The sequence below is a fragment of the Cydia fagiglandana genome, chromosome 14 (assembly GCF_963556715.1).
Source record: "Cydia fagiglandana chromosome 14, ilCydFagi1.1, whole genome shotgun sequence".
Taxonomy (NCBI): domain Eukaryota; kingdom Metazoa; phylum Arthropoda; class Insecta; order Lepidoptera; family Tortricidae; genus Cydia; species Cydia fagiglandana.
The window spans coordinates 2287381-2311459 of record NC_085945.1 but is presented as its reverse complement, the minus strand read 5'-3'; the positions used below and the strand labels follow the sequence as shown (position 1 = coordinate 2311459).

The 24079-nt window shown below is 37.5% G+C and overlaps 1 long non-coding RNA gene across 1 annotated transcript; it reads right to left on the bottom strand.

Annotated features, from left to right (window-relative positions):
• Positions 1-773: 773 nt before the first annotated feature.
• On the bottom strand, positions 774-1494 carry LOC134670491 (uncharacterized). Its single transcript, XR_010099066.1, has 2 exons — positions 1132-1494; positions 774-1042 (listed from the first exon to the last, which is right to left on the bottom strand). It is a non-coding gene; the product is annotated as an uncharacterized LOC134670491 (long non-coding RNA).
• Between the last annotated feature and the right edge of the window lie 22585 nt (positions 1495-24079).

The window sequence follows — 24079 nt, the reverse complement described above, 5'->3', positions numbered from 1 at the left end:
TTACTGACTCAACCTTCATTCTACAATTTTTTAAAGATTTGACGTTGCCATAGTTACAAAAATAATAAACACGTCAATGTTAGTAAACAATGTATAAATTAAAATATATTGTATTCAAGACAAAAATTGCAAAATATGATAATTACGTAAACATCATTAATAATCGAGTTAAAATTATGACTTTGCGTGTTAAAAAATAGGAAGCAAAGTATACGGCGCGATTATACAGGCCTATTTTGGCTACATATTTATTACCTATGACGAAAATAGTACACACATGAGAAGAAATCTTAAAATATTAAAATAGGTATGTATTATATTGGTCCGCTTCAGTCCACATCATGACAGCGGCCGTCTCCTACTACTAAGTAACATTATCTAATAGAGTGTGCGGAAAGAGAAGAGTCGTGAAATTTAGGGGAGCCCATACATTATACCTACGACTCTTCTCTTTCCGCACAGACCCTACGTATGACCTTAATAGCGATCTTAATTTTATAGTACCTATATGATCTCGAGTATATTTCAGTGCCAAGCGCCCCATTTCCAATACAAAATGAACCCACGCAGCGGGTTTTTGGCAATAAATGTGTTTAAATCATATTTAAATTTTCAGATTCTGAACCACCAGCAAGTTTTTGAAGAAAGTTTTATATTTCCTGTTACCAAGTTTATATGAAAAACGATTACCTAGGTACCAAACACAATAATTTGAACAACGGAAAATTAAATAATACTTACTTAGTACTTAAAGAAAAATAAATAAACTCACAGAACATTTGTATGTTTTATTTTATTTAAGATAATAATGCTTAATAAAATACGTAGCAATTCTTGTGTAAATATTATAATAGGTCATGCGGTATGTTCTTACTATTTATGTGTAATGTGCACCCAGCAACAAAAACAGCAACATGTCTATGTACCGCTCCTTGTATTGAGCCTTAATTCTTAATACATATGTAACTTCTACATGCATACGCATGCATACATGATGCAATCCGGGTTTTCATGGAAATGTTGTTTTCAATCAGCTTCTTGCCTAAAACCAAAAACTGCTCGTAAGCAATGTGATTTTCGCAAATGTAGCAGTAGAAATAGGAAAATATGATGTCAAGTATAACTCATTACCTTTGTACTAAATCAGCCTTTTATCGAACTATTAATTGATTTATCCCTTAAAGTTTTGCTTGAAGTGCACGTACTGTTATAAATTAATACATATTACGTTGAAAATTGCATGGATATTTGTAAAAAATCTGCGTATTTGTTGTGATTACAAGTTGACAGAAATGACACGTTGGAAACGCACGTATTTTTCGTGTCACTGTCACGTTTACTCGCGTTAAATATTTACGCAGAACAATTCTGGCTCAGTTTTCATTATATAATTAGAAAGAGAGCGTTTTAGGTGTGAAGTTAGGCAAGTATGGAAAACTCGCGTAAAAACGTCTATAACTCATGGTACCAATTGAATTTTTTAGTTCTTTACGTGACCGGTAGAGGCTCTGTACAATTACTCAATACATTTTCCTTAACTTTCTCACTGTTTTCACTTCTCACTGTCATTCACGAAACTGATAGTAGAGCTACTGATTTATTATGAAATTGATTGGAGAAAGATAGGGGTTGATTGATAATAATTTATGTAGGTACAAGTGCGCCGGTCATAATTAGGTAATGTTTTTATTACTTATTTAATTATCACGAATTCATGACGAATTAAATATATATTTATGAATTAACTGAAGTCATAAAAAAAAGAAAAATATTTTTTTAAGAAGATTAAAGGCTATATATTTTAATTATTACAATAATTCATTCGTTTAACTTTATTAATGAATTATAGTATATCAGAACATTCCAACGTATAAAATTTTGATACTATAGGTACATGGCATAACTTTTCACTCACAGTTCACACTCTAGACTTCAAGAGCAAGTATGAAATTTTCCCTACGACTTGGCCCGTAAGTCGCAACATTGTAGGTACACACGGTATATAAATATATCTTCACATTTTAACAAAACTAGCAAAGTAGTCGCAATATTGCGCAAACAAAAGGTTTACCCAAAAGTCCCAAAAAACAGCATTTGCACATTTTTTTGCACGGACAAAACACCAAATCCCTTTACAAAAAACGTGTACAAAGCGCAGTAACTAGCGCACTGACGTGATAAAATAAAGAAATAAAAATGGGAAAATGGCAGCGCGGTTGCATTTCGCTTTGAGAAAATGTCGCCTTAAGCTTAACATGACGGCGGCACAGTGCGCCGATTAAAACAGTACTCAAGAAAGACGTCGAAAACAATAAAATAGTGAATTGTGATAGGTAATAGTAAGCTGAACAAGTACTTACCCAACTACATACAAATGTTGTAGGTACATAATTATCGGAAACGTACGAACGTGTCTTGCTATTTCAGTCAGTCTCGGTACAAAAAGAACTGACGTCGACTGAAGTAGCATGATAAATACGAACGTTTCCGAAAAACAATTATGCACTACATCTGTATAATACAATACATGAAATTTACATTGTCAATGGTAAAGATAAAGAAACGCCCTGGGGACCTTGCCAAGATAACAACCGTACCTACATCGATAAATGCCAAAAAAATGCATCGCCATGACAGATGTGTCACGTGACTTTTTCCATATATCATTTCAGATTCGATTGGGGGTTTCTATCAACAAATATCATCTTATCTAGGCCCCCTGACAATTTAAAATTTTATTTTTGCAATCGACCTAGATATATATCCACTTGTAAAATACTTAAGGACTTTTTCATGTATGAGTGTGTTTTTTACGACATGCCAATTAAGCAATTTTGGAAACTCTCCGACGCTACGGCACTGTTCACGCAAATTCCGTTCAACATTTTCTCATAGTTCACGAGCATGAGGAACTAACTGTTTTATATGGCGATAGATGTCTCCACAAACGCCTTCCCTATATACTCAACAGCCTGCCCTCTGGCACAGTCAAACCGTGTAAACTGTTTTGTGGGACACTGTAATTGTATAAGATGTATATTTTTATGTTAATAAATAAATAAATAATAATAAATAATATTCTGTATATTATGGCAGCGTAACTTGCTCGCGGCTGGACGTGAAATTAGTTAGAACGAGCTCGCGAAATGACCTCCTTACAGCCTCTTAACGGGTGGAATCATTTGGAGATACACACTCTTTACAGCACAAAGGCGGTTAACTAGAAAGTATGTTTCAATTCAAAAGAAGTAGTATATTTATTAGTAATGTGACAATTTTTTTAAGTTAGTTTTCTTAGACAGTGGTCAAGGATGGTCCATGTCAAGCCATCGCCATTGTGTAAAGGGGGCAAAGGTATACAATGAACAATGACGGATGACTGGCCATGTTGTCTATCGTGATGCGCAATTGGGATGGTGTTCACACAGTCGCCCATGGCAGTGGCTTGGCATGGCCCATCATTATCCACTGTGTACCGGGGCCTTTAGATTTTAAGTTCTTACGTGGTATCTTAGTTGATTGCGAAATTTATTATTTATGTTAATTCAAAACGAGATCCACTACTTTTGATACACATTTAATACTAAAATTCAGGCATGTAACACTCACTTGGGTTCAATTATTTTTCAATACCAAATTATTGTTTAATTACCTTTCCTTTAACACCTACGTTGCACATGTCTCAAATGCAATTTGGTGCCACTTGCATGTTTTGTAACGAGGCGGCTGCCATTTTAATGACGTCATTACGAGAGATTTTCTCCTTGTAGTTTTGGTGACCTAGTAACACTCCCCAGTCCCACCAGCATTATAAAAGGATACCTACGGATCTGAAAATACTAACTAACCACCCAAACTAGACCCATCGTCATAGTCAAATCAGAACTTTTTCTATTGGACCACATCCAAACAAAAAAAAAAGGTTTTCCAATAGATCGCAAAACCATAACGCAGTAAAAATTGATGGAAGATCGAAATCCAATCTGCGAATAAAAAAACTCCGGTCGCATACAATAAAATTGATATGTTCCTGTTTGTTCGCGCGGCCGTGTTCAAATTTCAATTTTCGAACACGTGCTATCGGATATTGACACGTGCCTATCAATTTTAACGTTTACTCGATGTTTCTAAAGGTTTTAGTTTGAAGAGTATCCTCCCCGCCTTAATTGGAATAAGGTTGTAATACTTGTAATATAAAAGTAGGCTTACGTAGCACGTGTTAATCAAAAACTGGGCAAGTGCGAGTCGGAAATGCGAGGCCAATTCTGTGTCCCTAGTGAAAAAAGGTATAAGTCTCGGGCAGCGCAGTTGTAAATGGGTATAAGTTCCAAGTAACACCTGTGCCCTTTTACTCCTAAGCTGCGTAAGACTTGTTCCCTTTTTCACTAGGGCCACAGAATTCGTACTTACACTTTGGTGTCAAAATTATATCTAAAATCTAAATGATCTCATGTTGTTATCATTCGCCCGGGCGTCTCGCTTGCGCCAATACATGTACGAAAACGTACCCGACAGCACGCGCGAATGAATACAAAATTACATAATTTTGATATCCCAGGTTTTCCTGGGGGTCTACGGTATGGGGTTCTTCAAAAAAGGAGTGTACAGGTTTTTAAAACTTCGACAACGCGCATGTAACACTGGAGTTGCAGGCGTCCATAGGCTAGGCTACGGTGACTGCTTACCATCAGGGCCGTATGCTTGTTTGCCACCGGCGTGGCATAAAAAAAATCTAAATGTATGTTTTGAATTAGCCTCCGAATTCCTTGCGGCACAGCTATCTATAGAGCTAGAAAAAATCAACATCTTGAGCTGCCACAATTATGATTGTGCCAATATGCATGCTGTATTCTGTTACGTGGGCCATACTAAAAGTTTCTGGATTCTGATATATGAAAAGACTTATTTTTTCTAAGTGGCCAGTCCAGGAATTTTCAGTATGCCGTAAGTATTTTTTTATAGTTCTCCATGTTTTGCCTTAAGGATGACTCACGCTAAACCGGTCCGAGCCCGGGCCGGGGTATCCGACATCTCATTTTCTATGACGGCTGATCGGTGATTACGTGGTGCTTTCTATAGAAAACAAAGCTCCAGCCCGGCCCCAACCCGGTCTAGCGTGAGTCAACCTTTCATGGATGCTCCATAGCATAAGTCTGCCTGTAGTAATCTAAGATTTTGTGCAATCATCATCATCATTGACGTTCGAGTCTATTACGGACTATACAAGCAGTGGAGGCAACGTTTTTCGTGGCTGTGTAAGCCAAAACGGGAGCGGTAAACACGACCACAGGCCTGGCAGGTGTAATGTGCCCGTGGCGAACAACAGGTGTCGGGCTGATGACGCTTGGCTCGTTTACTTGCGAGTGCCTTAAACCAAGCCTCGTCGTGAATTTTATGCCCGTCAAAAACCAGCATGACCCAGCTTGTGCAATAAAGGTTAAATAAATAAATGTATAAATCAACATTGGCCCGCTGCCCAAGACGGTTCACGCTTCATAGTTATCGTAAAATCAGAGTGACAGCGGAACTGATGTATGGGGACGCTTTCTCGACACGACATTAAAAGTATAATGTGGACTGAACACATTTTGTAGTTTCCCTCTTTTATTGTGTTGCGACGCGATTCGGGAAATGATTTAGAGATTCACTAGATATGAAATAGTTAAGATATGTGACGTTCCACGCCAAAAGGTACCTTATGGCGGCTGGCGCTTACGCTATTATTAAATCCAATATTCAGTCGGGGCAATGGTACCTTTTGCCGTGCAACGTCACATATCTTTACTATTTCATATCTAGTGAGTCTCTAATTCATTTCCCGAATTGCGCCGTTGGTAGGTATTTTGTACTCTGTGTTGAATGTGTGTATTCGGCCCTATTCGAACTTTAAGATACGTCAGTTAATAGATCTAGAAAAGATATGGATTAGATATGTCAGTGTCAAAAGTGACGTTATATAATACGTGAGTGACCCGTTTTTAATATATTTAATATGTGACGTTTTTGTTTGAAGAAATGTCACATTTGACACTGACATATCTAATCAGTATCAAAAGTGACGTTTTTGTTTGAAGAAATGTCACATTTGACACGGACATATCTAATCCATATCTTTTCTAGATCTATAAACTGACGTATCTTAAATTGTCACTCGTTTAGTTTTAAGTGTAGCTTTGTTTTAAGTTACCCACCACTGAAAATCAGCGTAATGGCTTGCCGTGGCATTATGCTGAGTGGGGATCCTGTTTAACATCTAGTTTACCTAGGTATGTGTTATTTTTTAATACCTAAATAAGATGTAAAATAAATGTATTTATTCTTCTTATTATTATTTAAGAAGCTTTTATAGTACAGTACTACTACCTTCTGCTGCTAACTGTACCTAGATCAGGCAGTGACCCAAGACCCAAGCCTTCACGGCCGTCAATTGTCGGCGTCGGCGTCGGCGTGATGGATCGGCGCGGCGACGGCGCGTGACAGGGTTAATATGGACGGATTTTGTTTACTACAATTAGATCTTTTGAGGTGTCAGGTTGCCATGTCTAAATTATTTTTGTCCAGAAATTACTGACGGTAGATTTCGAACGAGGATTTTATAAAATCAGACTTAAACTCCTGCGTTTTGTACATTATATACCTATATTTAGTGACTGACTTAAGGATGACTCACGTTAGACCGGGCCGTGTCCCGACCGGAGCTTCATCGCGCGTCGTTTTCTACACTGAGAGAAAAGTACAACAAAAACACACTTAGAATTACAAAAATAAACTTAATCCGGGGACAAGGAGAGTCAACTAATAGGAACAAATTGACTTTTGCAATTTCTATTAGTTCTTGCAATTTCTATTATCTCTTTGTTGAAATTATATTTGGCATTACTGAGCTGTTTGTAGAAATAAATAAACTTTACAGAAATAGTGAAACTTCCATAATTATTACTAAAACTTCATTTTTTCCCCCAGTACAGAACTGTTTTTTAATTCCTGGTGATGATTTTTCTCTCAGTGTATGGAAACCATCACGTAATCCTGTCATGTTATAGAAAAGTAAGCAAAGAATATAATACTTACTAGGAGAAGAACGGTAACTCCATACAAAAAAATGTCCCCAACCGTTTATACGTTTATACTAGTGGCGCCGTCTTTGTGTACCAATGGAACTAAAGTTGACAACCGGTTTAGCCTGGCGGGTATTGGTAGGTAGTAATTCTGTTGATAAACATATTTGTTATCTTCATATCACGAAATATATGCAAGATGCAAATATTACCCCTTATTTGTGGTATTATCAATTGATTTAAATAAAAGGCATGTTTATGTTTATAACATTATATATATTATTTATTAAAAAATGTTTTACATATAAAAATATACACTGAAAACTGGCAACTGGCAACTTAATAAAAAAATAGACATTAATAAAGCGCATTCACAAAGTTTTCAGTACCTTTTATACAAATAACATTAGGCATGCCTACCTATAACACTTTACACACAGATACACTACACTTTACACACGGCATTTTACACAGATTTCCAACTTGTATTCATACATTTCTTCACGGTTAATTAATACGCTTTCCAGATGCGTTATGACTCGGTTCCTTCTGAACCCACTAAAGTTGTAAATTTCACTCTGGCTGCTTCAACAGCCGTTGCTCCGCATTTAGCACATTTTCTATGTGCATTGCTGTAATCCATGTAGGTACAGACTTACAGTCTTAAGTGGTACGTAGCGGTACACGTTGTATGTATTATTTAAAGAGTTAATAAATAAAATTTTCGTTATGAACTTTAACCACAGCAGTTGGACAGAGTCATTGACAAATATATTTTTTATTATGGTGGGTAGACGTACCTACCCTCCATATATTTTATGAACATTGATCAAGACAGTTGGAAGCAAATATTCATTATAAAACTTAATCGCATGTAATTAAGTTTTAAGCGTTTTAAGTCCCGTTTTATGATTAATATTGTATAAAATTCGTGATTATTTAAATCAGAGTTGGGAGCAATGTTGCTGTAGAAAAATGTTTTTATTTTTATTACTCGCAACTTTTTCCCGGAGGCCAACGCACACATAGAAGCTTAAGGCGCACACATGCGCAATTATTTGGGGACATAACTTTCTTAGGAAGTGAACAGGCCTTGAAAGTAAGCGCCGGGTTCGCACACGGCCCGGTCTAACGTGAGTCATCCTTTATTCATCAAAATCCAAAATCAAAATCAAATTATATTTATTGTATGGTTATGGGTGAGGTTTACAAAGGTGGTATAAAATATTTATGTTCTCCATATCCTGCCTTACAAAAGCGTACAATATTAGTAAGTTGTCTTAGAACTAAATACTATTTTTAAACTTCAATAACACTTTTAACAATAAACTATGCTAGATAGACTCAATAATAATGAATAACGTGAACTAGCTCTGTAAAAAGTCATTTATGCTATAAAAGCACTGTTTGATTAGCCAGTCAAACAGGCTTTTTTTGAAAGGTAATGATGCCAATTTTATAAGGTCTGTGGGAAGCTTGTTAAATATTTGTATACTCATACATATAACGCTTTTTGAAAAGAGTGCCGATTTAGGGTTAGCGCGTATTATGTCATACATGTATTTGGTTCGGATTGGTTGAGTAGTAGAGTTTTTTACAGGAAACAAATCTGGATTATTTTTTACCCGACTACGGCAACGCAAAAGGAGGGTTATGATTTTGACCGGTATGTATGTGGGTATGTATGTATGTATGTATGTATGTTCATCTGTTCCCTCATAACTTCTTAAGTACTTATTATAATTTAATAAACGATATGTCATTCGAATCGTCTTAATCGTCCGCTGGTTATAGGCTATATGGCGTCACAAAAAAATGAACACTGCGCCCTCTAGAGGTCATAAAGTCACGAACCAAAAAACTAAAATTAAGTAATTATGATGTGTTATACATCATTGGAAAGAGCTCAACTAGCACATTTCAAATATATAAATATTGTTAGCGTTTGCACCCGGCTTTGCTTGCATGCGCCAGATAAAACATTACATTTTCGGTTTAGGTGATTCGAACTATGAATCTACAAGCGCTCTGGATTCTATCCGCGTGTTACGCGACTACGGCGATACAAGAAGGTTTTTGCAAAAGATATTTGTTTGGCCGCTATACATGGTGTTTTTTTTTAATGACCTGCAACATTTTATAACGTGAATAGGTATAGAAGTCCTGATCAGCCAAAATGTATGAAACAGTCAATCTACTATCTCATACTAAAAGAGTCGGGCGTAGCCCGACATAAGCGTTCCAAAGCCGGGCACCTTCGGCGCCCTCATACTAAAAGAGTCGGGCGGAGCCCGACGCACGCGTTCCAAAGCCGGGCGCCTTCGGCGCCCTCACACTAAAAGAGTCGGGCGGAGCCCGACGTACGCGTTGCAAAGCCGGGTGCCTTCGGCGCCCTCAACTAAAAGAGTCGGGCGGAGCCCGACGTACGCGTCGCAAAGTCGGGCGCCTTTGGCGCCCTCATACTAAAAGTGTCGGGCGTAGCCCAACGTACGCGTTCCAAAGCCAGGCGCCGAAGGCGCCCTCATACTAAAAGAGTCGGGCGTAGCCCGACATACGCGTTCCAAAGCCGGGCGCCTTCGGCGCCCTCATACTAAAAGAGTCGGGCGGAGCCCGACGTACGCGTTGCAAAGTCGGGCGCCTTCGGCGTCCTCATACTAAAAGTGTCGGGCGTAGCCCGACGTACGCGTTCCAAAGCCGGGCGCCCTCATACTAAAAGAGTCGGGCGTAGCCCGACATAAGCGTTCCAAAGCCGGGCGCCTTCGGCGCCCTCATACTAAAAGAGTCGGGAGGAGCCCGACGCACGCGTTCCAAAGCCGGGCGCCTTCGGCGCCCTCATACTAAAAGAGTCGGGCGTAGCCCGACATACGCGTTCCAAAGCCGGGCGCCTTCGGCGCCCTCATACTAAAAGTGTCGGGCGGAGCCCGACGTACGCGTTGCAAAGTCGGGCGCCTTCGGCGTCCTCATACTAAAAGTGTCGGGCGTAGCCCGACGTACGCGTTCCAAAGCTGGGCGCCCTCATACTAAAAGAGTCGGGCGTAGCCCGACATAAGCGTTCCAAAGCCGGGCGCCTTCGGCGCCCTCATACTAAAAGAGTCGGGCGGAGCCCGACGCACGCGTTCCAAAGCCGGGCGCCTTCGGCGCCCTCATACTAAAAGAGTCGGGCGTAGCCCGACATACGCGTTCCAAAGCCAGGCGCCTTCGGCGCCCTCATACTAAAAGTGTCGGGCGTAGCCCGACGTACGCGTTCCAAAGCCGGGCACCTTCGGCGCCCCCATACTAAAAGAGTCGGGCGTAACCCGACGTACGCGTTCCAAAGACGGCCGCCATCGGCGCCCTCATAGGCACTAAAGGAGTCGGGCGTAGCCCGATATAGGCGGCGCTCTGCGTGCATTTCTGTAGGTACTGAGGACGCCCTCGCAAAAGTAATTTACAAATATGCAGACTTCATATATATAAAGATGTTCTCAAATCGTCGGGATCTTTGTTTTTTTTTTTTATGTACGATACCCGTATTTCCAAATCATCAGTTCTTATTTGTTAAAACAGCTTTTGTCACACTTTTCTGTGCAAGTTTTGTTTTGAAACATAATGTATAGTTATTTGCGGCTTTAGTTCAGTTTAGTGCACCAAGCTACAATTTTTGATAAAAAAATATATATTTTCGATCATTATCCCCAAATAGAGGTCCGGAAGCTTTTGTCCTGACCCATGTTTCAGCGATATGGTGGAAAATTTCACACATCGATCGCGAACCTTAAATAATGTCCCAACGGGAGTTAATGTTCATTTAATGGGCCCCTGAATACCGGTGTCTCCCGCACGCTCGACCATTATTAACCAACCATTTGTAGGCTTTATGCCATTGAAATAAAGTTCAATAAAGGTCGGGTAATAGTGTCAATGGTGGTACTCGTAGGCCAATCAAATTAGATTTTTTTCAAAAATTCCCAGCAAGCTGGAAATCGTTTTAATACCTTCATTTGGCCCCCTTGTAATCCGAGTTTGCGCAACCCCAGGTTGAGCAAAATGTTTTGCTGTTTTTCAGTTTTTTGCTTGCAGCTCGAAAAAAGTACGACCGACAGAAAATTTGCTCTAATCAAAATCACAATCTAATTTCTTTATTTTTGCTTTGATCATGTGTATTTTAACATTTCCACCAGTCTCTGATCAACCAAACCTTGCTGGTAGTACCATTGTAATAAAATTGATGATGGGTTCCTTCTACGTCGAGTGGTTTGGCAATGCAAGGAAAAATGTATCTCCCAAGGCTCTCAAATTTTATGCACACCTCCTGGGATTGCGTTAACTCGAATTACATGCATTTAGGACCAAATGAAGGTATTAAAACGATTTGCAGCTTGATGGGAATTAATTCTTCAAAACGCTTTCTTGGATCTAATTTGATTGGCCTATCAGAGCAACACATATCACTGACTATATTTGGACTTTATGTCGTTGCGATAAGGATTGCGACTGGTCATTTAATTGGGTCAATGGTTTTCGGTGCAGTAATGGCGATTTATTTAGCGGCCATCTTTGGTAATATATTTTTATGGTATTTTGCTTTGGGGAAATCATGCGGTGTATTTATTTTGGTTGAGTGCGTTGAGTACAAATGCACTAAAAATAAGGTAAGGTGGGGTAAAATTATCACCGGGGTAAGACTATCACTTGTATGGAATCCTCATAGGTATTGTTTGTCTTGCCCCGAAGAAGATACATCCCACTGCTGGTCACAGGCCTCCTCTCATGCGAAAGAAGGCTTGGACTATATATTCCCCACGTTAGTCCAATGCGGATTCGGGACTTCACATAAACCTTTGAATTTCTTCGCAGATGTAAGCAGGTTTCCTCACGATGTTTTCCTTCACCGAAAAGCTAGTGGTAAAATATCGAACGATATTTCGTACATAAGTTCCAATAACTCATTGGTTCGAGTCAGGATTTGAACCCGCGACCTCCGGATTGAAATCCGAATGTCATATCCACTCAGCCACTCAGCAAATGCTGATACTCATTCAATTTGTTTACCATATAATCTATGTATATCTGCCGTGTCACGCCTAACTCCGTTAACTCGAGTTACCTACATGAGTTACGGATAACCACTCTAAATCTTAAAAACCATTATAGATATATCTTTGACTCGTTCCCTGAGTCGACGGAGCCCCGCTACGCGGGGCTCCTATTTCTGGGCAGTTTGCCCTTCGGGCATCTGAAGCAACCTAACGAACCTATCCTACCTATATTTTGGTTTACCTAATGAGACTATCATCAAAATATTACACAGGAACATTACGATCTGCCTGATCTTACGATCGGCCGCCGACATATACATATCTGATGGCTCCTCTACACGACGGGCCAGCGCCGGCCAGGCGGCCACTCCAAGGGACGCAGCTATGCGGTAGAATGAGATAGCAATATCACTTGCTCCCTCTTACGCATAAATGCGTCCCTTGGAGTGGCCGGCGTTGGCCCATCGTGTAGAGGAGCCATGATACGCCTACTATATGAATCGCACGTGTAGCGAGGTTACCGGTGCGCAAAGTTTCACCAATCAAAAGCTATGAGTCGAGTTACCAAGCCGAAATTTCATCGTATTTGATCTCATTAACATCCGTTAATGAAGCATCCGCTTGGCTTCGTATATCAATAGGAGATACCCAAATTAACAATCTTGGCAGTAAAATATCAAAGTTCATCGTAAAAGTGTCCTGACTCAACTACTATTGTGGCAATACTTAGGTAGGTAATTACTAATTATAAGATTTATAAAAATTGGACGAGTTTTATAACGGACGTAATTTATAAAAATATTATAATATAATATATATGCTGCATGTTAGCAATAATCAAGTAGGTATAGCAACTTAATATAGGGTATTTAACTGAATTTAAAATTAAAATTAAAATAAAGCACCAGAAGATTAATAGATAAACGTAAACAGCAGTTATTTTTAGACACAATTTCTATTTTAAACTATAAAGAGTAGGTAATTTTATCATGACGTCACATGCTAGAGTTTCGTATGGGTCTAGCAGGCTAAGCGAACAAGAAGTGCCCCAAACGACGGATTTGGTCATTCTTTCAGGTGGTGTACTGGCAGGTCCTAAGAACTCTCTATGCGTAATATCAGTCCTCGATCTTCTTTTGTTTTCGAGTTATTCAGGATAATGTAAAATCATCAGTGTATCATTGAAAGTGTCATATTTTGTAAACCGTTCAAGTTAGATTAACCAAACAAAATTATATTTGACAACAATAAAATAGACTACAAAATGAATATGTTTAACCGGCATCATGTCCTTATACTTCATTATAAAAAAAAAAAAAACATTTTATTTTTCTTCTCATTATTTTTTATACTATTCGCGGAGGTACACCTACAAAAAAAATATGCATGAGTAGGCACTAATACCCACTATATACACATATAAAAATATTTGCATAAATCTTCGCGCGTCATGTCAAAAAAAAACATTATCGAACAAGGATCTCGGAAACGGCTCTAACGATTTCGATGAAATTTGCTATATGGGTGTTTTCAGGGGCGATAAATTGATTTAGCTAGGTCTTATCTCTGGAAAAACGCGCATTTTTGAGTTTTTTTTATGTTTAGAGCCGTTTCCGAGATCCTTGTTCGATAATGTTTTTTTTTTGACATGACGCACGAAGATTTATGCAAATATTTTTATATGTGTATATAGTGGGTATTAGTGCCTACTCATGCATATTTTTTTTTGTAGGTGTACCTCCGCGTATAGTATAAAAAATAATGAGAAGAAAAATAAAATGTTTTTTTTTTATAATGAAGTATCAGGACATGATGCAGGTTAAACATATTCATTTTGTAGTCTATTTTATTGTTGTCAAATATAATTTTGTTTGGTTAATCTAACTTGAACGGTTTACAAAATATGACACTTTCAATGATACACTGATGATTTTACATTATCCTGAATAACTCGAAAACAAAAGAAGATCGAGGACTGATATTAAGCATAGAGAGTTCTTAGGACCTGCCAGTACACCACCTGAAAGAATGACCAAATCCGTCGTTGGGGACACTTCTTGTTCGCTTAGCCTGCTAGACCCTTTCACAGTAGCAAATCGTTTTGACATTTCGAAAAACCGGGCAAGTGCGAGTCGGACTCGCGTTTGAAGGGTTCCGTACCATAATGCAAAAAAAAAAAACAAAAAAAAGCAAAAAAGAACGGTCACACATTCAAGTACTGACCACTCCCGACGTTGCTTAACTTTGGTCAAAAATCACGTTTGTTGTATGGGAGCCCCATTTAAATCTTTATTTTATTCTGTTTTTAGTATTTGTTGTTATAGCGGCAACAGAAATACATCATCTGTGAAAATTTCAACTGTCTAGCTATCACGGTTCGTGAGATACAGCCTGGTGACAGACGGACGGACGGACGGACGGACGGACAGCGAAGTCTTAGTAATAGGGTCCCATTTTACCCTTTGGGTACGGAACCCTAAAAAGGAACTGTTTGACTAGTATTTAGTCAAATACCCTTATAATATAATATTGTAATATTTCTACGCCGATAGAGGCAGAATATGACGCTTTTATTGTAATTTAACCATCTTTGTACCATATTCTAAGAAATAAACATTTGTATCTGTACGTAAGAATCAGACGTATAGGTACCTACGGTAACATTTGCAAAAGTCATGACACACCTAGCTACCTTTGTATCTCTTTAAAGCGGAACCTCCCCACACCCAACCAAAGGATATGAAACGTACATTTTGCCACGTATGCATAAAATGGCGGCGGAATTTTTAATATCTTACCTTAGCGGGAATGTTTCAAAATATTACCGTGATATTGCTGCCGAGATTTAAGTCGAATTGCGTTTTCCTTGGTAATAATTTGGGCATTGGAGGCTTGGGAGACGTATTCAGAAACGAAAATTCGATTATTATCATCATGATTGTTTTTTTTCTGAGCAAGCTAGCAACATTTGAAATTATGTATATGTCGGCGGCCGATCGTAAGATCAGGCAGATCGTAATGTTCCTGTGTAATATTTTGACGATAGTCTCATTAAACCAATATATAGGCAGGATAGGTTCGTAAGGTTGTTTCCGATGCCCGAAGGGCAAACTGCCCAGAAATAGGAGTCCCGCGTAGCGGGGCTCCGTCGACTTAGGGAACGAGTCAAAGATTTTCACGTTTCACGATATGCCTAGGAATTTCACGATATGCCTGATCTTACGATCGGCCGCCGACATATATAATCCGTTATTGTCATATACAGTCAAGTTTAAAAATATGGGTGTAGACAACTTACTCAAAAATATGTCCCATACTTCTTAATTCGCTGACTGACATGGTAACTTCATGGAGTTACCATGGTTACCAGTACAATTTGACACAAATTTAACGGTTTAACCGCTTAACCCCGGGTTAGTGGGATGGTGCAAGTGTGCCAAGGAATCTGTGGTATTTACGTATTTTCTCCTGTGTCACGTTCTGAACGTCCTCCTCTGTATACAAGTAGGTATAGGTAGGTTAGACAGGTAGGTTCATTCATATACCTACAACGTAAAAGATTTCCAAACGTAATAATTTCCATTAAAATAGGCCACACGAAAACCTTTTTATAGCCATAATCATATTCCACACGTGTACTTTTAATACCAAATTCACATTCATGTCTACATCATTTCACTTGCCTTAACAACACATCAAATGCACGACAATTTTACTGGGGACTATTGGAAAATGAGCCTTAAGTCTTGGCTATTAGGGTTGATTTGAGTTAGTTTGAAAAGTTCGGATTTGCATCACAATTATCCCATTTTGTAGGCGTCAAGTGGAACCCATGTCACACCTGGGGGTTTGTTCCAATCGCGTAACAAGTAAGAGAGAGTCGAAGGTTTAACAAACCAATATAAGTAGAACGAGTAGTGGTAGTAAATCAAATTATATTTTGTACATAAGTTCGGAAAAACTCATTTGTACGAGCCGGGTTTTGAACCCGCGTCCTCCGGATTGCAAGTCGCATGCTCTTACCGCTAGGCTTTCGGTCAGTAAACCCAGTACCGTCTTTACCATAAGGGTACACGGGGCCCGTGCCCAGGGCCCGGATCCTTAGGGGGCCCCGAAGGACAGACAGTAACAGTATATTACCCATAATAAATAGAAGATATTTGATTACCCATAGTACATAGATCGTAAAAAAAATGTTAATTTCATTTTTTTTTACTTTCCAAAAGGGCTCCTAATTCTTATCTCCCCAAGGACCCCAGCATAGTTTAAGACGGCCCTGAGTAAACCTACAAATGGTGTGAATGCCGCTCCATTAGGGAATGCAAATCGGTTATTTTTTGTATGGAAATAACCGCGGTTTCGGTTAATAACCGATTATTTCCATACAAAAAATAACCGAAAATAACCGATTTGCATTCCCTACGCTCCATATTTTCTGGGTATCGTCTTGGGTCGTCCCATTCGTGTTTCGTCAAGTTCTTAAATTAGTCCTATTCTGCTTTCGTCACTCATTCTACATTGAAAGCCACCGACGATTGTGACGAATGTAGAATGGGTGACGAAAGCAGAATAGGACTAATTTAAGAACTTGACGAAAAACGAATGGGACGACCCAAGACGACACCTATTCTGGTTTGCTAGAGAACTCAACTCAGTCTCGTTCATCAAAGCGAACATGTTTTCCTACATTTTATATTTACATGAAGCGTTCAAGTATTGAGCGTGGATGAATGTGTTTGGATAGATTTGAGGTTAGGGGTTGAGGTTACACATGTCTTCAGGGTAGACAGGTTTATTTGAGGAATAAATAAGTTTGGATATAAAAAACAAGAAAGTAGGCGTTAGATCAGAGGCGGAAAACTTGGACAAAACAAATATGTACTTAATCTTTGCTTTTGAAAATAGTATTTAAACCATATTTTTTCTTTTCAATATTAAAACTAAATTATAATAATTTTGCTTAAACGATTTTATGTTATACTTCGAAATACTCTTTAGACACCCACTAGCTTAAAACTTAAATCCTTGTAAGCCATTATGAACTTAATAATATGTTTGACAACTTATGTAATAACTTTGAGACATTAACACATTAATACTTTAAACCTTTGGCAGACTTAGATATTAGATACTCGGGAAGTGTTCATATAGTTAACTTATCTCATTTTCCTCAGACTTTGGTAACGACTGTTAACATAAATTCTATGCAATATTATTGTGTTTGCGGGTGACGAATCTTACTTCTTACTTACTTCAAGGCCTTGCTAGTCTAGGTCTCGTTTAACTGAAAATACCCAAAAGTTACTCTTTATGATTCCATTATTGGGACATATTTTTTATAATATAAATTACGTCCCGAAATTGGATTCCGAACAGCCATCGATCACAAAAATGTATCGGGTTTGGAACTTTTGATTGATTCCGCCTTAAGCTTCTTCTTCTTCCTCGCGTTATCCCGGCATTTCGCCACGGCTCATGAGAGCCTGTGGGGTCCGCTTGACAACTAATCCCATGATTTGACGTAGGCACTAGTTTTTACGAAAGCGACTGCCGTCTGACCTTCCAACCCAGAGGGTAAACTAGGCCTTATTGGGATTAGTCCGGTTTCCTCACGATGTTTCCTTCACCGAAAAGCGACTGGTAAATATCAAATGATATTTCGTACATAAGTTCCGAAAAACTCATTGGTACGAGCCGGGGTTTGAACCCGCGACCTCCAGATTGCAAGTCGCACGCTCTCACCGCTAGGCCACCAGCGCTTTTAATGATTCCGCCTTAAGCAAAGATAAGAAAAGTAAATTAAGTTCCAAGGATAACAAAATACCATTGACAAGGCCCGCGGGGAAAGATGTTTCTGAATTATAAATTAACAATAAGAAATAAGTAATATGATCTAGCTATCAGTAACAAGAAGTAATGGATGGACGAAGAAGAAAACGGCTTGGTATTTTTGCTACATTCATTATTATCCGTTATAATAAAATTTTATGGCGTAAAACTTTACACGTCACAATTAATTCATTTATTTTTAATCTCATTTTTCCAAAAAATACGTCAAATTGGCAGATTTAGACAAATGAAAAGTAGCTATAGTTCGTTTTTTTAGCATTAGAAAGAACTTGCAAGAAGGTAAGCGATCTTGACATGCATTTTAATTGAAAAACGCTTTTTAAAAATCAAAAACTATTACTTATGAAAGCAGAAGAATATAAATGATCGTATTAGATTCATAATTGTTACATATTTGCCGTAATTTATTTTTTGTGTGTTTTAAAATGTGTTTTCTATTAAAAGACACATCAAGATTGTTTACCTTATTTATAATGCTAAAAAACGAAGTACATATAATAATTGAGGCTTGTTATGTGGCGCGTTTATAAAACCGCCGTAAGATATCAAATGCAGGTAGTGGAGTGGATACAAAATATTTTTAAATTTTACTTTCCAATATACCATTATTAATTTTCATGCAATATACAAATACATGAATCATCATATAGTTTTTGCTTATATGCTTCAGTGGTCAAATGTCAATTTACTGGCATACCAAATGCGGGCTATTATGTTTTAAACACTGCTATTATTTTATTTCTACTCAGATTCACGATAGGAATATTATTTCCATTCCGTTACCATTTTCATACACTTTGTATGACCGTAACAGAATGGAAAGATCGTAAAATTAATGGACATTTTGGGACACTTTTCTCCTTCATTGCAAAGTATGATCTGTCACAAAAGCGAAATAATAAAAAGACAATATTTTTGTATCATACAATTATCCCCAAACCGGACACGATTTGACCACTTTTTTTCACTTTCACCAAACAGGTTGAAATGTCTTTGTTAAGAAAGTACTTAACCCGTTCTTTGCTCGAATATTTGTTGAAAAGAAACTTGGTCCAATAGAACCCATGTCAGGCAAAGCCCTATGTGTGACCAAAGTTCAGATATAATGCTTAACATATTAGTGTGGGGTCAAGTCGGGCGTCCTTAACTTTTTTTGACGGCCATCTGTAAGATTATGATGAATTGAGTGGATGTAAGCAATCTTTACTGTGTTAGTAAAAGTTCGTGACTGTAAAAAACATTTTATTTATAGTAATCTTATACTGGAGATAAAAATAAATTCTCAGTTGAATAACTAGAGAGATTGTTTTGTTATTATTACCCACCAAAAACATAAATGTAAAAAAGGAGAGCCAAGTTCAATACAAAAATTATGCTTGGCTGTGGGCTTCGCCGCAAAAAGAATGGAGATCTAAATGAGTGCCAAGTTCTACGCAAAATCCAAATATGTATTTATAGGAACAAAATAACATTATGAACAAGTATTAAACTCTATTTCTTTGCTTTATTGGATACCCATAACAATTGCTGTTATTTTAAAAAAATGTGAGATCTTAACTTAAGACGAAACGGGAGCTGAGCTAAAAGTCAATTTTGAGATTTCAAGCTGAATATACCCGTCGCTCTGACGGGGCGTAACCGCAGCGTGAGAGACTGTATTTGTGTGTGTAATGCACGCACACAGACGCGTGCGGTGCGCCCGTACTCGCGCTGGCGCGCACCTCACTGATTGCAATTTGCATTGTCACTTTTTGTTACTGCTACTACTAAGTAGGGTAATTCGCCAGTAACTGGCCACTTTTAATAACTGGCCGCCCTAAACTAAAAATGAATCCTATTCACCTATAAACAGAATTCATTTTAGTATAAGGTTTCAATAACTTCAATAACTGGCCACCTTATACTCAAATCAAATATCAAATATCAACATTTATTCAGCAAATAGGCCACAAGGGCACTTTTACACGTCAACATTGAATTTACATAAAAGCAAAAATAATAACATCAACAATTTTATAAATTAAAACTAACAATTCAATCTAACGTATTACAATTACTAAGAGATGTATATGGTCTCTTAATGTCGAATTACATACAAAATACAGATAAAAAAACACACACAAAAAATCTATAATATTTAGAGGTGTAAATGTCTCTAGGTGTCAGAACTATAAGATTATATAGTTTATCAAGTTATCCTTAGAGATGTATAGGGTCTCCAAGAGTCAATATCCTGTATAATTAATACATTCATTAAAAGAAAAGAAACATACGAGAACAGAATGAGACGTCTCACTGTAATTAATTAATAAAAGTTACTAAGTATAATAGCTCGTGTTAGCTTAACAGACCAGTCTCCACAAACAGCACCCGTTCACGAGTATGACGCGTATCTCAGCCATCGCCTCCCTCAACCTTCATTCGGGAAAGTGGTGACTAAAATTAATTCTATTTATAGGTAAATATAATTCATTTTTGGTTTGGGGTGGCTACTGACGAATTACCCTACCCTATTGCGATTGAACTTTTACCCGGCTTACGTTTACGGAACTCGATATCGAATAGGGTAATTCGCCAGTAACTGGCCGCCCTAAACTAAAAAAACCGGGCAAGTGCGAGTCGGACTCGCGCACGAAGGGTTCCGTATCATAATTAAAAAAAAACAAAAAAAACGGTCACCCATCCACGTACTGACCACTCCCGACGTTGCTTAACTTTGGTCAAAAATCACGTTTGTTGTATGGGAGCCCCATCTATTCACCTCTATACAGAATTCATTTTAGTAGGTATAAGGTTTCAATAACTGGCCACCTTATAATAAAATGAATTCTATTTATAGGTGAATAGAATTCATTTTTGGTTTGGCGTGGCCAGTTACTAATAGTGGCCTGTAACTGGCGAATTACCCTATTGGTGTACTTATAGTCCGTTTTTTTTAGCATTAGAAAGAACTTCGCAGAAGTAAGCTTGTGGTTCCAAATCCGGCATTTTAGCGGTAATAATTTGAAGTAAATTATATGTATTGACCATGCTACATTAGATAATTCAATAATTATTAACAATTAAAGAGCCTGATAAAAACTGCAAGCTTGCTTCTCTGGAGTTCTTTCTAATGCTAAAAAAAACGAACTATAGTGGTTAATACGGGTAAGTAATATAAGACATAAGAACTTATACTATAATATTCATATTATATACGCTCATATTGTATAAGTTTGTTTTGTATACCGTTCAAGGTGTATAACGAACGTTAGATATAACATCAAAATATATACTTTTGGTAAGTATACCGTTATTTAAGTATAATATCAATGTATATAATGATCATTATGTATAACGTTCATAATATCTCAGATTTATAATGTATATTACTCAAAAACTACTAGTATCAAGTAAGTTTTTTTTTTCAATAATGCTTAGAAACGAAGTATAGACATGACAAATATAAATATTAACGTCTCTGTAAGGCAGGATTGGACATTCTATAGAGTAAGAGTAAGTGTATGAAACAACCAATTCAGCTAGGACTAGGGAATGCAATCTAGATCTCGCAATTTCGAGATCTCGCTAGATCTCGCACGTATTTTCGAAATTTAACCTAGTTGACAGGAAATCTCGATATATGCAATCTCGGTCGAGATCTCCATTAATATTTTCAAGATCTCAAATAAGACTGAAAGTGAAATACTTTGTTTTAAGTAATATATGACCTTAGATTCATGTTGTTCAGGCAGTGCTATTATGTGTCCGGCTTTAGCTCTATTATTGTTACGCAGTTTCTAAGTAAAGATAAATAGTGGTTTAACATCGATAGCATTTCATAGAAGTAAAGTAAAAATTAAAATTGATTTTATGTTAAATGTCAATTTAATTTGTTGTTGTTATTTTCAAAATATAACATGAGGTACCTTAAATAAGTACTATGTCGGTGGCATATCGTAAAATCATAATCCTAGGCGTATCATAACGCCACCATTTCCTGATCTAATATTAACCCAGGCATATCACGATCTTCCTTATGAAAGAGACGGCAGATCCATCAGAGCAATGCATTCTTTGATATTCCTAGCTTCATAGCGGGCGCATTGTAAAATAATTGGTCGAGAAATCATATTTTTTCAATGATTTTGTAAATGACTACAATTATGACTACGGTTATTAGAAACCAATTATAGTATGTTTAATATTCTTTCTAATAATCACCAATTGATCAGCTAAATAGAACCCGAGAAATAATGATCAGTTGAGGTCGGTCGCCCGCCATTTACGTGACGGAACAAAATTCATCATTACTTTGTTATATAATATCATACAGCAATAAAACTTCTGTTTTTGGAAAGCTAATGAAATTTTTCGTGCTTATACCATCCATGCACGGTAAAAAATCATATATTTTAAATATTTTGTAAATGACTACAATCAATCAATCAATCAATCAATCAATATCATTTATTTGCAAGAATACTTAATTATAGTTACAGGATGTTCTTGTAGAATATTGTACAGCATTCTATCGTACTTTAACGATGCGCAAATTTTATATTACCTAACAATAATTTTCAGTCTTGCACATATGCGAGACAGAAAATGATTATATTATTGAATTTAATTTTAATACATGCAATAACAATTACTCTAAAATAAATTTCACTCTAAAATTTGTATAGCACATGTCATTACTTCATCAATTGGACTATTATTAATACATCACATTACATTGGTTGATTATCATTACATTACATAAAATGTAAATTGAATTAGATTATAATAAATAATATTAATTATTTGCATTATTGTGCTCAATATATTCCTTGACACTATAAAAACAATGTTCTAACAGAAAGCTTGTCATTTTCTTCCTGAATTCAGTTATTTTTAGACCTCTGAAATCAACAGGCACACTGTTGTATATCAGGATACACATATTATAGGCATTATTTTTGTATATTGTCGTGTTGCATATACAGTTATGACTACGGTTATTATAAAACAATAATTGCACGTTTAATACTCTTTCAAACGACATCTCACACGAACCGATCGGTCCCATAGGACTAAAGACGTGAACAAAATATCAATGCTGGTCGGCCGCCCACTTTTTCCCTTTTGTCGACACGCCCCCCCTCCCCTCCAAAAAATAAAAACCGGTCTATTCATATTCTGGAGACCACGAGGAACACGTCCATACCAGTTTTAGGTATTTAGAAGAGATGTCGACGAAAATCGTGAAGGAGACGACTTTTGTTTAATTTGCCTATAGACTATAGGAATATCAGAATATCACACCTTGAGGTTTGCACAAAATGGCTGGTGTTCGCTAGGCAGATCATGAAATGTCGGCGTTTCATTATATTCCTAGGAATATCTCGATACGCCCGATTTTACGATGTCTATATGTATGGAATTCTTAGAGATTTTTGATATTACAAATACTTTATATATAACACATTTTTAGTTACTTGTCAAATTCGATCTCTTCGAGATATTAATCTCGATCCCGAAAATCTGACTGTCGGGATCTCGAAACACCCAATCTCGATTCGGATTTTTCGTGCGAGATCTCGAATCGCCAATCTTGGTGCGTGATTGCATTCCCTAGCTAGGACCTTAAATTGCTCGACAATTACGGAGCGTGACTGTACCTAAAAATTTTGTAAACCCATAACCATGCAATAAAATATTTTTGATTTTGATTTCTAATTTGAAATATTAGAATCAAAAAGTTCAAAAAAGATTGTACCTATGTAACTACAAAAATGTGTTCCCTCTCAACGCAAAACCCCTTGGGTCTTAGGAGGATCTAGATATTTTCACACAAGACGGTTTATCGATAACTTCTTACATCACTAGATTATCGACATTAAATGTCGACTATTGCCCATCACTTTTCTGGCTGTGTACGTATTTAGAAACTTGACTCTGCCCATAAAATTAGTGCGATAGGGACAACTGCAGCTGAGGCGAAAAGTCCTGCGTAAAAATTTCAAAAATCGAGGTTTCGTAGTCCTCTTTTTCCTCCTCCAAAACTTAACCAATCGTAACCAAATTTGGAAATCTAAATGATTATGAAATTATCTGTGTCGGGCCGTTTTGCTTTTTTGGCTAATTGATATCAGTTTTGAATACCACGCCTCTCATTGCGGCATAGTCAAT